Genomic DNA, 205 nt, shown 5'->3' with positions numbered 1-205 from the left:
ATTTTGCCGTTTTACCCAATGGGCTATGCTTTTTCATAAATGACTAAATAGTCTATATTTTTTACATTAGTAATATTTCATAAGTACGCAACTATCGCATAAATTTTTTAAAAAAATATAAAATTTATTATTATAATATTAATTTTTTAATATAAATTTTATATTTATTTATTTTTTAAAAAATAATTATATAGTGTTTATATAT

Source organism: Juglans regia, chromosome 12 (genome assembly GCF_001411555.2).
Source record: "Juglans regia cultivar Chandler chromosome 12, Walnut 2.0, whole genome shotgun sequence".
NCBI lineage: Eukaryota > Viridiplantae > Streptophyta > Magnoliopsida > Fagales > Juglandaceae > Juglans > Juglans regia.
The sequence above is the reverse complement of the archived record's forward strand: the minus strand, read 5'-3'. Positions refer to the sequence as shown.